Consider the following 16,057-nt stretch of genomic DNA (forward strand, 5'->3'; position numbering starts at 1 on the left):
TTGGTGTCTGTCTGGTTGATCTGTCCCTTGATGAGAGTGGGGTGTTGAAGTCTCCCACTATTAAGGTATTAGGATCAATGTATGATTTAAGCTTTAATATTGTTTCATTTACGAATGTAGGTGCTCTTGTATTTGGGGCATAGATATTCAAAATTGTGATGTCCTCTTGTTGGATTTTTCCTTTGATGAGAATATAGTGGCCCTCCTTATCTTTTTTGATTAATTTAGGATGAAAGTCTATTTTATTAGATATTAGGATGGCTACTCCAGCTTGTTTTCTGGAACCATTTGCTTGAAAAACATTTTTCCAGCCCTTTACTCTGAGGTAGTGTTTATCTTTGTTGCATAGGTGTGTTTCTCGGATGCAACAGAATGTTGGGTCCTGTTTCCGTAACCATTCTGTTAGCCTGTGTCTTTTTATTGGTGAGTTGAGTCCATTAATATTGATAGATAATATTGACCAATGCATGTTAGTTCCTTTTGTAATGGAGTCGATGATCTTACCCTTGATCATCGAAAACAATGATCTTCATTGCTTGTTTTCTTTTCATTTTTGTTGGGATATTATCTGTATGCCCTGTTTTCTTGGGTGAATTCGTTTTCATTGGATTGGAGTTTTCCTTCTAGTATCTTCTGTAGGGTTGGTTTGCTGTATAGATATTGCGTAAATTTAGTATTGTCATGGAATATTTTGTTTTCTCCATCTATGTTGATTGAAAGCTTTGCAGGGTATAGTAGTCTGGGTTGACATTTGTGATCTCTTAGAGTCTCCATGATGCTTGCCCAGGCCCTTCTGGCTTTCATAGTTTCTGATGAGAAGTCTGGTGTGATTCTGATAGGTCTACCTTCATATGTTACTTGGCCTTTTTCCCTTGCTGCTTTTAATATCTTTTCTTTGTTCTGTAGATTTAGTGTTTTGACTATGATGTGACGTGATGTGTTTCTTTTCTGGTCTAGTCTATTTGGTGTTCTGTAGGCCTCTTGTATATTTATGGACATCTCTTTCTTTAAGTTGGGAAAATTTTCTTCTATGATTTTCTTGAAAATATTTTCTGGACCTTGGAGCCTGGAGTCTTCTTTTTCATCAATTCCTATTATTCTTAGATTTTGTCTTTTCATTGCATCCTTGATTTCTTGGATATTTTGTGATTGGAACTTTTCTGATTTTACTTTTTCTTTGAGAGAAGTATCAATTTCTGCAAGTGTGTCTTCAGCTCCAGAGATTCTCTCTTCCATCTCTTGTATTCTGTTGGTGATGCTTACTTTTCTGGTTCCTGATCCTTTCTCCAAGTTCTCCAGCTCAAGAGTTTTCTCAGTTTGTGTTTTCTTTATTGATTCTAATTCTGTTTTCATGCCTTGCACCATTTCTTCCATGTGTTTGAATTTGGATTCCTGTCTCTCTACGATGGACTCTATTTCTTTGTTCATTTCCTTTTTATATGCCACTAATTTTTTCTCTACTTGTGCCTCTATTTGTTTGGCTATGTTTGCCTGTGTTTCTTTAAGGGTTTTGTCTATTTCTTCTTTCTTTACCTCCAATTGACTGGCCAACTCTTTGAAAGATTTGTTCATTTCCTCCTTATAAGCCTCAAATAATTGAACAAGCATGGCTTTAAGGTCATTTTCCTGTGCTTCTGATGAATTGGAGTATCCATCGATTTTGGGGTTTGCTGGTGAAGTCATGATGTCCTGATTTATGTTGGAAGTGTTCTTTCGCCTACCCCTGGCCATTGGCTTATCTGAGACCTTCCCTGTTTGTTTTTGGATTCTGCCGATCAGACTGGTACTGTCTCTCTCTCGAGTCTGGAGAATTCTTCAGGAAGTTGAGAGAGGTCCCGTGTCCTTAGCGTGTGCTGAGGACTAGCTGTACCTGTGGGAGGAAATTACGCAGGTGCAAACAGAGGCAAATGCAAGCGTGCGTGCATGTGTGTGTGTGTGTGTGTGTGTGTGTGTGTGTGTGTAAGTGGGCGTGGGCGTGTGTCTCGAGGACAGAGTGATGGCTAATGTTGAACCCTTGAGTGTGTGGGAGGGGCTCTGCAATGTATATGTCGCAGGCGCTAGTGATGATCGCAGCGCAATTTCTGGCATTAACTGCCTTAACTCCTCAATTAGACCCACAGAGCAGGAACTTCAATGTTCCAAGTGCCCCTCTGTTTCCCAAAGTGGGTATATGGGTGGGAGGGGGTTCGATGCCTGGCTTCTGTTTTAGAAGGACCCAGGATCAGGGGAGCTGCAGATTCTCAAGGGTGCACTCACTTACAGGCAGGTCACTTGGCAGAGATCGGGGTATCTGGGCTCTCTGTTCTCTGGTTTGGCCCTGCTTCTTTGATGTGCTCCGCCAGTTCTGTGCTGCTGTCACTGCCAGGTTATGAGGTCTTGCTGCAGCTGGAGATTTCAGGGTGGTCACATCAGTAGGAATCGGGGTAAACAGGCTTTCTGTTCTCTGGTTTGGCCCTGGTTAGTCTTAAACTGGAGGGCTGATGTGCCCCGCCAGCTCAGTGCTGCTCCGCCGCCAGGTTAGAAAGTCCCGCTGTAACTGGAGACTGGGTTGCTAGTCCAGATGCTTTCTGGGAAGTCCTGGGGTCTCTTCACTGTGCTCTCCAAGCTTCGGAGGCCCAGCGCCTGGTGTGTCTAGCTTGTCTGGCGTTTCTGTCTGGTTTTGGTGAGTATATAGCGTATTCTCTGTCACTGTGGGATTGGGCAGGCCGTACCGTCAGTGATGGCGCTCCTGCGGAGCTAGTATGGCGTCTAGCAGACTCGGGCCCTGAGAGGACGGTGCAGCCGCCATGCGAATCTGGGGCCCCGAGACACAGTACTGCTGGCCTTTGCCGATAAAGGGCTTGGGGCTCCGCCTCAGTGGCTGCAGGCCCCAGGCAGTTAGTTCTGTGCTGAGAAAGGCGAGTCTGCTGTGCCGAGGAGGAGGGAGGTCTGGGGGAGGGGAGTGCCGAGAGATCAAAGGATCATTTCTCACCTTCCCCAAACAAGTCCCTGGGTGACCGGAGACCAAGGTTTTCACCTCCTGCGATGTTCCCTGTTGTTTAGAAAGTCTCTCCGGTTGTTTCCCTGGCTTCAGAAGTTCTTCCACTCATCAACTCAGAACTTTATCTCTTCCACAGCTTTGAAACTGTGTGTGCTAGTCGCCATCTTGGCTCCACCCCCCCTTTTTTTTTTCTTTTTGGCTGTGATAAAATAACCCAACAAAGGCAACTGAAGGGAGAAAGGGTTAATTTTGGCTCACAGTTTGAGGGGAGACTTTATTATAGAAGGATGTTCAACATGACGAACTTGAGACAACTGGCCACATGAATCCACATTCAAGAGGTGGAGAACGGTATATTCTTGTGCTCAGCTCACTCTCTACTCTGTATAGTGCTACCCACGGCGGATGTGCCTACCTACCTCAATCCAATCAAGATGACTTCTGATGTGTGTTCAGACACCCATCTATCTCACTGATGACTCTAAGTCTCCTCAGTTTTGACAGTTGACAGTTGAGATTCATCATCAGTCAGAGTAAGTGGGAAATCACAGCTGCAGTTGGCATCTAACGCGTTCAAGAAGAAAGTCCATTGAATCTCCTTTGGACTGAACATGAGTCACTCGTGAGCAAAAGAGGACAATGCCAGGTACTGTTCTCAGATCTGGTTCACATAAGAACAATTCTCCTTGACCTCAAGCTCCAGTTGAATTCTCACAAGTCAATTTCATTCCTTTTTTTTTTTTCCTCTGTGTAATGTTGGTAAAAACAGTCTCTTAGGAATATTGGTTAAGGTATGTCGGTATGTCATCATGGGACCACATTTATGAAGGGTTTCACACATTATATAATATAAAACCATAGCTTCATGTTTTATTTGGTGAATCGTTGGTTATTTATGTCCTTATACAGAAATAATTTGATTCTGATGGGGTCCAGGTAGCCTAAGCACCCTGTTGTAGCCATTGCACAGAATGGCGACAACCCCTTGGAAATAACCAGAAAGGTTACATTTTCTTTCTTCAGTCTAAGACAAGAAGCATCTCTTTGTTCAAAATGTTCTAAATTGCCATGTAGGCCACCTCATCTCCTTACAGCACAATCTGATTTCCACCCATAAATTCACTTGCCATTTTCAGTAGAAATTCTGGTGCTGTTACCATCAGGCTTTCAGAAATATAGGGAGATGCTACAAGAAGCAGACCTGCTGTTTCTCAGTTTGTGGCACCCATCAGTGTACCTTCCATTTAAAAAGTGACTATGAAATGGATCACTATTCATTCCTATCAACTCCTCCAGGACCATGATTTCAAAAACGTTATGTTCAGGTGTTCAAAGTCCAGGCTTTGAAAGTCGGAGAGGTCCAAGATGGTCTCTTGAACTGACACCCAAATCGAAACTTTTTCACCATTCCCCATGATAGTTTTTTTTTTCCTACTGACTTCCCTGAGTTGGTTAGGATGCTCTGTTTATCCAGATATCAAGTTTAAAACTTGAAGATTGCCTTGGATCTGTCCTTTCTACTTATCTCTAATTCATCACAAATGTTAGCACTATTTGATTAAGCCTCACTGGAATTGAGAGCTGTTCTACAGTCCTATTCTGTTCAAGAAAATGCCATGATGTTCTTGCCAGATCAACAAGTTGCTGAGATGATAAATCCAAGTGGAATGACAGCAGGGTTGAAATCATTTTCTATTTTGAGTTTAAAGTAAACTTGCAACACAGGAGGGGATTATTAGGAAGAACATCCACGTTATAAATTTCTGTCATTTCTCAAAGATTAATCCTCTTCACCATTCAAACATTTGCAAAAGTAAATTATTTACCCATGTCTGCTATTTCATTTCATGTGGAAGTTCTTTCTGTAGAGCGTCAACCAAAACCTAAGGATTTTCCTTTCTGCTCCCCTTCCATTTCCTGTTTTTCTTTAAACATGCCACTTTCCTTTCTTCAAATGGAAAATCAACAAATACATTTCAATACTCTAATGAAAGGTTTCTGTTTTCTTTCTTGTTACCTTTGATCCTTTGACAATTCCATATGTGCACATGGTAAGCGTTGGTCAATTTTACTCTTTTACCCACCCCCATGGCCTCCTTCTCCAGTTGACATCCTTTGTCCCAGCATGCCCTCTTCCTACTTCTTTGTAGGCATGCGTAAGAATTGCATATGACTGTTTAATGCCTCCTTGCCTGGATATAGCTCTGCATCTGCTCAAAGGAAACAAAGACTTAGAGCCCCCAAACTGGGGTTGGGAGAGCAGTAACAGAGTTTGGTATGACAGCCACAACCAAGCTCACCAAGTCTCAGCTCTGCTTACAAGAACAATTTCACTTCACCTTTTCCCACTTCTTGTCCTTTTGTTCTGATGATAGTACTTGAAGTCCTAGCTAGAGCAATAAGACAACTAAAGGAGATCAAGGGGATACAAATCAGAATCCCCTTGTCACTCTTAGTATCCCTGTGCTATAGTTGGACACCTTAGTCTGTGTCAAGATACACATTGAGTGAACAACAGAACTAGAGTTGAGCCCAAGTTTGTTTTAAAGCTAATACTTATCGCTACTTCCCTCTCTGTCCCCCTCGAACTCCTTGCTGGAGTCTTTGGTGACTGGCATCAGCTATGAGCTCATGAAGGAGATAGAGTGAGAGAGTTAAAACTCCACTGCACAAGTGACTTTCGTGATGTTTGTAGATTGATAAGACCCTATGAGCTAGTGTACTCACTTCTGTACTTTATAGGGATGTGAAAGTAGAATTCAGAAGCAGTTACACCACATTAGTAAGCCTGGATCTCGCGATAGTGGTGAAGTGTTCTGTGACTTGTTGCTAATCTCCTCAGCGGTGCAGTGTCCTGAGCACAAACCAAAGGAAACATTTTCTAGTCAGTATACCTTGTATAAACAGATGTTTGAAACTTTGCTTGCCTACACTCACCCGGCATAGACATGAGACTCAATTACGCTGAAATTCCATGGAAAGCCATCCAAAGCTCCTAGTTTACTCATCCAGTATAAACACTGTAAATGGACAAAATGCAGTGTATTTAAACATAGAGACATGGTTCCTTAAATTCAAGCAATAGAGATTTAAACACTGAGTAACCAAAAGTTATAGGCATTTTTTTTTGTAATTAGAAGAGTTAAAAGATTAGTTTAGAAAGGTATGCAGCATAAAAACTATCCATAGGCCCTTCTCTTTAGAATAAAGGATATTGATATTTTGCCATATTTGCTTTAAATCCCTAAAAAATTAAAAAACAAGTGAACTATTACAGAGAAAGATGAAGTGTTTCTGGCTCCTTTTCAATCCCATACCTACCCTCCTTTCCCCTAGCAGCAGCTTCCTTGAGGGACTTAGGGGCCATCTATCCAGTCTACATCTTCATATCTGGCTAGTGAGCCAAAAATTGTCTTGAATTTTAAATCTGACGAAATGATCTGCTTTCCATTGTGTATTCTGTAACTTGTATGTGTGCTTACTAAATATAGCACTTATTTCACACGTAACTATTTGTGTTAATTGCTTTGTAGTTCTCTGTGCCACAAATCTATTAGGGTTTATGCATTTTCATAGCAATAGTATACATTGCTCCCATCTCCAACCCTGTTTTTCTTGCTGCAAGCATGGCTTCTTGCAGGGATGCACATGCATTTTCCTGGAGTGAATTGCTGAGTTGTGGTTGTTCACATCTTCAATGCTGCTAGGTAGTTGTTGAATTGCTCTCCAGAATGGCTTTGTCATTTCTTTACTCCCACAATCAGGGTAATAGAGTTAAGCTTTGTAACAGTTTTGCAAACAATTCATATGGCCTGACTTTTGTTTTTAATAGATCATATTTAATTTCTAATTTCGCTGGCCTTTAGGTTATTATATACAAGGTACATATCAAAGTGGGACATAGCACACATTTAATTATTATTAATATTATTATTAATAAAAAGCTTTGGTATATTGGACTATATTTGTATCAGAAATATACTGAAGAATGCATCTGGTTTTGGTACAGTAAAAAGGGGCAAAGCAAGTGTTTTTATTGTATAGATTTATTGAATTGAGTGATCATTAAGAAATACATACTTGGAAAATAATTGTTGTTTCATTATTTTATTTTTTTTTTTGTGAAATATCAACTACCTGGTGTTTTATCAGAGTTTGACATCATTCTAGTGTTGGCTGATTCTCCTTCATTTGTATGTAGAAAAGCTTTGGTTGGTAGAGGTAGAGCAAGTATACCTAAGACATTATAATTATGTTACAGCGGTTACTACACATAGTCCTACAGAAGTGGATTATGGGAAACTAAAATGAGAAGTCCCAAGAAATATATATATATATATAAAGTGAAAATATGAGGCAGGAAAAAAGATGGTAGAAAATAGACTTTCCTCTAGACATAGCATTTGAAATCAATATTTTCCATTACAACTGTGATGATGAAATACATAACATCTCAGTTGATAATGCCTGAGTGGCTAATCCATAACACTGTACATCTATGGTTTGGTGTTGATTTACTTTTTCCTTCCTTTAGATGTATACGATGTACAAGTTCATAAAGTAGGTGAAGCAACTGCATAGTGTTTCCAGCTGTCATTCACAAGACAAGTGTGACGCTTAAAGGGCTGAGAGAGAATGAAGACATTTAATAGTCTGCTTCTTTTCTTTTGCCTTTGTGAATGCAAGAGTGGTGGTTTCCAACAGAAAATCCATTCCCTGGGAACACACAGGCCACTCCTGACAGAAAAGCAAGTAGGCTAACTGCAGATCTCTATCTCTTGCTCCATCTGTCCAGGCCTAACCTCCAAGTCAGTCTCATTGTTACCTCTGCAGCAGAACCCCTCCCACTTTGCACCTATCTGCATTGAATCACATGCATAGTCCCCTCTAAACATCTTTCCTCCCACCCACTGCTTTCTCCCACTTCCCAACTCCAGCAGACACTCCCTGGGAACCCACTGGCCACTTTGACCCAGAAGCCATTTGGCTAGCTGCAGATCTTCATCTCTCCTCCCATTTCTCCAAGTCTAACCCCCAGTCTCATCTCCCACTCTGTAAGAGATATTTAACTGTGACCTCTCCACACTCACTGATCCCATGCCTAGGGGCTTAACTAAGCAATTCCTGGTAGAATAATTTGCTTTTCTTCCTCTCATGAAGCCACTCCAACAGCCCCATCCCATCCCCATTCCTAAGTCTCAGGTCCCAATACTCAGAAACACGTTTTACCTGGAACTCTCAGTACCCACACCTATTAGGACCCCAGAAGATTTTCCTAGCAGGAAACAGACAGCTACCACACTCTTATGAGTACCAAAGAAGAAATACAAACCAAAGAACAAAACACCAACCCAGAAAGGCAAGACTATATATTAGCACCTAGAATAGCCGTCTTCCCAAAACCAGATGCCTAGATGCTAACATCAAAATACAGTCAATGATAGGACTGTATATCTCCACAAGAGTCCAGCAACCCCAATAGAGTAGTACCTGAATATTCCAACATAGTTGAAGCATAAGTAAAAGACTTTAAATTAACAGCCTTTATGAATATGATAGGCCATGCAGGGTCTTAAAGAGGAAATGAGTAAATCACTTAAAGAAATTCCTGAAAACACAAATGAACAGTAGAAGGAAGTGAATAAAATAATTGAAGACTTGAAAGTGGAAATAGAATCGATAACGAAAACCAAAACTGAGAGGAATACATAAGTGAAGAATTTAGGACCTCCAGAAAGAACCACAGTGGCAATCTTCACCAACACAATGCATGATATGGAAGAGACAGTTTCAGGCATCAAATATGTGATAGAAGTAGATAGATACGCTGGTCAAGAAAAAGATTAACTATAAAAACTTCCGGCATAAAATATCCAGAAAATCTGTGAATCTATGAAAAGACTAAACATCAAAATAATAGGAATAGAGAGAGGAGAAGAAGCATATCAAAGGCACAGAAAATATCTTTCAACAAACTCAAGGAAGAAAATTTTCTTAACCTGAGATACTTATCAAAATACAAAAAGCTTGCAGACTACAAAAAAACTGGAGCAGAAAAGAATGTCCTCTTGGTATATAATAATCAAAACACTAAATGTACCGAAGAAAGAATATTAAAAGCTGTCAGGGAAAAAGACAAAGTAACACAGAGAGCTGGATCTAATGGAATTATATCTGACTTCTCAACGGAGACTCGGAAAGCCAGAAGGTACCATACAGATGTGCGGCAGACTCTAAGAGGCCACAAACTCCAGCCCAAACTACTATATCAAACAAAACTTTCAGTCACTATATATGGATAAAATAGGACATTTCCATGACAAAACCGTATTTAAGCAATATCTATCTACAACCCATCCCTACAGAAAGTGCTAGAAAATGCCAACCTAAAGAGGTTAACCATATCCAATAAAACACAGGGAATAAATAATCTCAGACCAGCAAAATCAAACAAAAGGAAACACACACAGCACCACCACCACCTCCATCATACACAACAACAATAACAACAACAACTAGTTGTGCTACAACAAAATAACAGGACTCAACAATGATTGGCCATTGATATTGCTCAACATCAGTGGTCTCAATTTTCTCAGTAAAAAGACATAAACTGACAGAATGGATGTAAAAACAGGACCTATCCTTGTGCTTCATCTAAGAAACACAGCTTAACATCAAAAAAATAGCCATCATTTCAAGGTGAGGGTTGTCAAAAGTTATTCAAAGCAAAAAAGACCTAAGAAACATGCTGGTGTAGCCATTTTCATTTCTGACAAAATAGACTTCAAGCCAAAACTAATCAGAAGAGATAGGGAAGGACACTACATAATCATAAAAAGAAAAATCCATCTGTAGTGCGTTTCAATTTAACACCTATGCCCCAAACACAAGGGCACCCAAACTTGTAAAGAAATATTTCTACAGTTTCAATCACATACTAATCCTTACACATTGATAACAGGAGACTACAATACCTCATTTTTTCCAATAGACAGGTCATCCAAGCAGAAACTAGACAGAGAAATGCTAGAGTTGACTGACATTATAAACAAATGACCTAACATATATTTAGAGAACATTTCACACAAACACAAAAGAATATACCTTCTCAGCACACCATCAAACTTTCTCCAAAATTGACCACAAACTCAGACACAAAACAAGTCGCAACAGATGCAATAGAATCAAAATAACACCCTGTATCTTATCTGACCACCATGGATTAAAGCTGGCTATCAGGAACAACAGAGTTTAGATACTCATGGAAATTGAAGAAGTCTCTACTGAATTAAAAATGAGTCAATACAGAAGTTAAGAAAGAAATCAAATGCTGGACAATAATGGTGCATGTCTTTAAGCCCAGCATTTGGAAAACAGAGGCAGGCGGATCTCTGAGTTTGAGATCAGGCTAGTCTACTACAGAAGTTCTAGGAAAGCCAGGGCTACACAAAGAAGCCTTGCTTCAAACAACAACTACAGCAACAACTACTTCTACTACTACCTATAATGATGATGATTTGATTATAAAATACAATTGAATTCTTATTTAAAAAAGAAATCAAAGACTTTCTAGAATTGAATGAAAATGAATACCCAAAATAGCTGAACACACAGAACACAGTGAAAGCTATTGAAAGAGGCAAGTTCATAGCACTAAGCACCTATGTAAAAGAAAAAAAATGGAGAGATATGATACTAGTAATTTAATAGCATATATGATAGATCTAGAACAAAACAAAAGGAAATCACACTCCAAAGGAGGAAATGGCAAGAAATAATCAGACTCAATGGCTGAAATCAATAAAGTGGAAATAATAAAAAACTAACTAAAAGAATTAATGAAACAAAGAATTAGTTTTTTCAGAAAATCAATAAGATTGACAAATCTTTAGCCAAATTATCTAAAAAGAGGAGAGTAAACATTCAAAATAACAAAATTAGAAATGAAAATGGGGACATTACAACAGACACCAAGGAAATATAGAGATTCACAAATACATAATTTAAAAAAAAAACTGTACCCCACCAAATCAGAAAATCTAAAATAAATGGATAATTTTCTTTATACATTCCACTTACCAAAGATAAATCAAGATGACATCAGCAATTTAAACACACCCATAAGCCCTAGTGAAGTAGAAGAAGTCATTAAAAGTATCATGTGTAAAAAAGCTTAGGGCCACATAATTTTACCAGATCTTCAAAGAATGTTTAATTCTGGTGAAAATGTGGAGCAAGAGGAACACGCCTCCATTTCTGGTGAGAGTGCAAATTGTACAGCCATTTTGGGAATCAATTTGTCATTTTCTCAGAAAATTGGGAATTGATTGACTTCAAAACCCGGCTATATTACTCTCGGCAAAGTATGCTGTGTCAGACAACAAAGACCCTTTCTCAAGTATGTTCATAGCAGCCTTGTTAGTAACAGTCAACACCTGAAAATAATCTGTATGTCCGTCAACCAAAGAATGAACAAAGAAAACATGGTACATTTTCACAATGGAGTATTACTCAGGCATTAAAAACAATGGTATCCTTAAATTTGCAGGCAATGGATGGAACTAGAAAAGATCATCCCAAATGAGGTAACCAAGACACAGAATGACAAACATGGTAAGTACTCACTTAAATGTGAATATTAACTGTAAAGGTTAACCATTTTACAATCCACAGACCCAAAGAAGCTAAGTTATAAGGAGGGCTCAAAGGCAGATATGTGAATCTCACTGAGAAAGTGAAATAGAATAGACACCATAGGTGGACATGGGGAGGGGACAGGCAGGAGTAGGGATGGGGATGGGGATGGAAACAAGAGGGATATGGGTTGGGGAGGATGGAAGGAGAGAGTGCTGAGAGGAACAACTGAAATCTGGGATGGGGGCATCTCTGAAATCAGCTAGAATCCTAAGGCAATGGAAACTTACAGGAATCTATAAAGGTAACCCTAGTTAAGACTCATAGCAGTGGGATATATGGACCCTGAAATGGTCATCTTCTGTAACTAGTCAAGACATCCGATGGAGGGATTACAATACCAACCAAGCCATAAAACCTTAGACCTACAATTTGTCCTGCCTACAAGAAGTGCAGGGGTAAAGGTTGAGTAGAAATTGAGGGAGTGGTCAACCGGTGACTACTCCAGTTTGAGACCCATGCCACGAGAGGTAGCCCTTCTCCGACACTGCTAATTATATTCTGCTGTACTTGCAGACGGGAGCTTAGCATAACCATCATCAGAGAGGCTTTACCCAGAAATTGATGGAAACAGATGCAGAGACCCACAGCCAAACATTTGGTAGAGTTTTGGGAATCCTGTGGAAGAGGGGGATTGTAGGAGCTAGAGGGGTTAAGGACACTACAGGAAAACCTACAGAATCAACTAACCCGGGCATATAGAGACACACAGACTGAACCACCATTCAGAGAGCATAAGGACTAGGCCCTTAGCACGTATGTTACAGTTGTATAACTTGATCTTTTTAAAATTTTTATTTTTAGTATTAATTACAGTTTATTCACTTTGTATCCAAGCTGTAGCCCCCTCCCTCCTCTCCTCCCAAACCCACCCTTCCTCTGCCATCTCTTCCTATGCCCCTCTCTAAGTCCACGGATAGGGGAGGTCCTCCACTCCTTCCATCTGACCCTAGCTTATCTGGTCTCATCAGAACTGGCTGCATTTTCCTCCTCTGTGGCCTGGCAAGGCTGCTCCCCAATCCAGGGGAGGCAAAGAGCTAGCCACTGAATTCATGTCAGAGACAGTCCCTGTTCCCCTTACTAGGGTAGCCACTTGGATACTGAGCTGCCATGGGCCACATCCGAGCAGGCGTTCTAGGTTATCTCCATGAATGATCCTTGGTTGGAGTATCAGTCTCAGAAATGACCCCTGTGCTCAGATATTTTGGTTCTGTTGCTCTCCTTGTGGGGTTCCTGTTCTCTCCAAGTCTTACTGTCTCCCACTTCTTTCCTAAGATTCCCTGTACTTTGCCCAAAGTTTGTTTATGAGTCTCATTATCTGCTTTTATACAATGCTGGGTAAAGTCTTTCAGGGGCCCTCCATTGTAGGCTTCTGTCCTATTTCCTGTTTTCTCTTTCTTCCAATGTCTGTCCCATTTGTCTTTCTGAGTGAGGATTGATCATCTTACCCAGGGTCCTCCTTCTATTACCTTCTTTAGGTGCTCAGATTTTTGCAAGTTTATCCTATATTATATGTCTAGTATCCACTTATAAGTGAGTATATACCATGTGTGTCTTTCTGTTTCTGTGGTAGCTCCACCTGAGATTTCACCTTTCACCCATCAGAATGGCTAAGATCAAAAACTCAAGTGACAATACATGCTGGAGAGGATGTGGTGAAAGGGGAACCCTCCTCCATTGCTGGTGGGAATGTAAACTTGTACAACCACTTTGGAAAGCAATCTGGCACTTTCTCAGAAAGTTAGGAATAGTGCTTCCTCAAGATCCAGCCATACCATTCCTAGGCATATACCCAAAATATGCTCAAGTACACAACAGGAACATTTGTTTAACCACGTTCATAGCAGTTTTATTTCTAATAGCCAGAACCTGGAAACAACCCAGATGTCCTTCAACAGATGAATGGATACAGAAATTGTGGTACATTTACACAATGGAATACTACTCAGCAATTAAAAACAAAGAAATCATGAAATTTGCAGGCAAATGGTGGGAACTAGACAAGATCATCCTGAGTATAGCTTGATCTTTGAGTAAGACCCCTAACAGCAGGAGCAGTGGCTATCTCAGATTCTGTTGTCTACCATTGGGACTCTTTCCTCCTCAGGGTTGTCTTGTCTGATCTCAGTAGGAGAAGAGGCCCATAGGCTTACTGCAGCTTGCTATGCCAGGGCTGTTTGATATCCATGGGAGGCCTCCCCTTTTTTGAAGAGAAATGGAGGAGGAGAGGATGGCAGGGGTGGAGTGGGGTGGGTGGGGGAAAAACTGGGAGGGGGGAAATTGCAGTCAGAATGTAAAGTAAATAAATAAATTACTTAATAAATAAAAAAATTAAATAATGAGGATGATTTCCAAAAGCCCCTGATTTTCACTATTGAGCATGGTAAAGTTTTATATAGTTATAATTATATAATTGAAAAAATGTGTCTTTATGAAACCTATTACTATATACAGTGAATATACAGAAATAAAAATTTTAAATAATAAAAATAAAGTCTCAAAAACCAAGCAACAAAAACCAACAAACAAAAACCAAGCAAGGAATGATGCCTAACATGAATGATAAATAGCTGATTCTTCTCTGGATCCTCTCATAGAAACAGATGCCCTAGTGGTGCATGTTAAGCAGATAATTCACCTCATTTGGAGATCAGAAAGTAGAATAAAGAATTATACATTTGTTATAGAGCACATTTACCAATGTGGCATAATTTAATAAATTGCTTAAGTAAATACACAGTGAAGCTGAAAAGCAGATTAAGTCAGCTTGATTTAAGTTTTAAAGCCTCTTCAGGCTTCATTATCTAGATTCTGCTGTTGTGGATGGAATATTTATATTCTCTTAGAATTCGCTCATCAAATCTCTAACCAGGCACTGTGCTTGGATGGGATAGCATGTTTCATAGAGAGAGAAAAAATCGTAATGTTTTTAATATAACAAAGATAAAATTAAAACGTTTTAATGATCACAGATAAATAATCATCTTAGCTTTAAATTAGCCTTTCAGAATGGTCCAGTGATGAGAATATCGTGATGCTAGTTCATGATTCTAAATGAAAGGAGCGCCAACATGTTACCATTTTGCATATGGGCAAAACTGCAATCCTGATAATACAACATCTACATAGGTCTTCCTCTCAAAAATGTAAAATGACCCTATTTAGTCATGAAAATCATAATGAGATAAATACATACTACAATATGGGCAATTATGTGAAGAATACTTTTTACTGGGGGTTTTATGTGTCTGCTTCTCACAATTCTCTGTTGTGGAACACAGAACTTGATGCTAATTTAAACAAATGTGAGAATTATTACAAAGTATTATTTTTAATTTTATTTTTTTTCTTATCAGTTACATTTTATTAACTCTGTATCCCAGCTGTATCCCGCTCCCTCATTCCCTCCCAATCCTACCTTCCCTCCCTCATCTCCACCCTGCCCCTTTCCAAGTCCACTGATGGGGGGGACCTCCTCCCCATTCATCTGATCCTGTTTTATCAGGTATCTTCAGGACTGGCTGCAAAGCCCTCCTCTGTGGCCTAACAGGACTGCTCCTCCCTTGGGGGGTGGGGAGGTCAAAGAGCCAGCCATTGAGTTCCTGTTAGAAATAGTCCTTGTTCCCCTCACTATGGGAAACCAATTGGTTGCTGAGCTACCATGGGCTACATCAGAGCAGAGGTTCTAGGTTATATCCATACATGGTCCTTGGTTGAATGTCAGTCTCAGAAAAGACCCTGTGCTCAGATATATTTAGTCCTTGTGGAGCTCCTATCCTTTCCCCATCATACTAACTCCCCTTCTTTCATATGATTTTCTGTACTCTGCCGAAGGTTTGGTCATGAGTCTTTGTATTTGCTTTGAAAACACTGCTTGTTAGAGCCTTTCAGATGCCTTCAGTAGACTCCTGTCATATGTTCAATGCACATCCCATCTGTCTTTCTAAACAAGGATTGATCATCTTACCCCATGTCTGCTCTCTTGATTATCTATTTAGGTGTATAGATTTCATTATGTTTATCATATCTTATAGGTCTATATAAGCGAGTATATACCGTGTTTGTCTTTCTCCTTCTGGGATATTTCACTCAGAATGATCTTTTCTAGATCCCACCATATTACAAAGTATTTTAAGCTTAGATAATTTAGAATAGTTTGAGAAATAGCCTTGCATCAGTGTTCCAGAACACATCTCACAACCATGATTTAGAACTGCCAGGACCAAGAGTGGCTGCCATCTTGAATCAACATGACTCTTCTACAAGGACATTGATCTTTTCATAGGGCCCTATACCAATTCTTGATCCCAGTCCGTACCAAGGGAAATAATACCTCATGTTTAACTGTTTTTCTTATTTAGTGAGTGTCTCATCACAGAT

Source organism: Psammomys obesus, unplaced genomic scaffold, assembly GCF_907164565.1.
Source record: "Psammomys obesus unplaced genomic scaffold, mPsaObe1.curated_primary_1811, whole genome shotgun sequence".
NCBI lineage: Eukaryota > Metazoa > Chordata > Mammalia > Rodentia > Muridae > Psammomys > Psammomys obesus.